This window comes from Solanum tuberosum, unplaced genomic scaffold (genome assembly GCF_000226075.1).
Source record: "Solanum tuberosum cultivar DM 1-3 516 R44 unplaced genomic scaffold, SolTub_3.0 scf00088, whole genome shotgun sequence".
Lineage (NCBI taxonomy): Eukaryota > Viridiplantae > Streptophyta > Magnoliopsida > Solanales > Solanaceae > Solanum > Solanum tuberosum.
The window spans coordinates 880,437-881,918 of NW_006239011.1; positions in this window are offsets into that span (position 1 = coordinate 880,437).

The following is a 1,482-nucleotide window of genomic DNA, read 5'->3' on the forward strand; positions in this document are numbered from 1 at the left end:
CGAATCTTGAACTAAGTGGTTCATTGAATGAAATAGAAAAATACTCCACGCATATCACTATGTTCCGGTGGTAGTTTGGTAGGTGGTAGTGTGGTAGATGAGTAATTTGTTTTAAAGATTTTATTATAATATCTTTTTGCTAAGTGTCTTAATCTTGATATCTCTTTAATATTATTTTTTGGTAGTGTTAAATTCATGGTAATATGTAGTAATATTTATTGTAATATTCTTCCGATAGTTGTTTTAATCTGAATATTTCTTTAATATTATTTATGATATATTCTAGATATAACATATCTTGGGTTCTTTGATACATATATAAATTTTCCTCCATTAATTGTTCTAATAGTTTTATATCTTCCATAGCTTTTATCCAATATTGTAAATATTTGTAATTCATTTTAATCAAACATGATCGGGGAAACTATCAGGAGGGGTAAACAAAACTGTTATGTAAGTTACCCGAAAATGGCCTTCCAGGTAATTACAGAAGAATTTGTATCCACTTATTTATTATGTTATTGATAATAAGTCACATCAAAAGTTATTTTAAGCTATATATAATGAGGAACATATATGATTGACAATCACTCAGTCTCTCTTTTTCTTCTCCATTTTAAAAATTTCTTGTAGGAATAAAATTTCTTATAAGTTATGAGATATCTTTAAGAGATACATATACAAGAAAAAACGATGTTATGGCAGTAATACTTGAAATACACCTTTTGAGAGCAATATTCCAAATTATGACTAACACTAATTTTTGTCGTGGTTATATTGATGTTTGCGTAATCAAGACACAACTTCCGATGCAAGTGTCTACAATCGTACAATAGTTTAGTAACCCAACCAAGGGTTGGTATCATCCCAAGATAGCTCAAAATTGAAATGTAAAATGAGAATGCGCATTAATAAACTAGTAATGACACATTCAAAAACTGAGGCATGTATATCTAAAATAACTGAAATACCTGACCTAGCATGTGTAATTCAGGAACTAAGGAACTACATAACTAGGGTTCTAAAATTCATGCAAGAAACCAAGTAATAACATGATAATTTGATTTGGAACATTTAATTAACTAGTTCATGATATTCTGCTGAAGTTATAGAAATCCTAGCTCTAGTTAATAATAGGGAATCAAGAATCTGACTGAATTCTAGGGACCTAATGGGCGAAATAAACCCACTAGTGAAATCCCACATACCTGGTAACGAATCCCACAGAGAAATCTTGCTATTTCAGGGCTGGAACTGATGGAATCTTAAGTGCGAACACCACTGCTGCAAGCTCAAGGTCATGAGTTGGATAGTTCTTCTCATGCACCTTAAGCTATATAGAAACATAAGCTATAACCTTATCTCACTGTATCAACACACAACCTAGGCTGATTCTGGATGTATCACAATAGATCACATAACCGTCTGAACCCTCTGGTAGAGTCAAAACACGAGGTGTAGTCAACCTAGTTTTCAATTCTG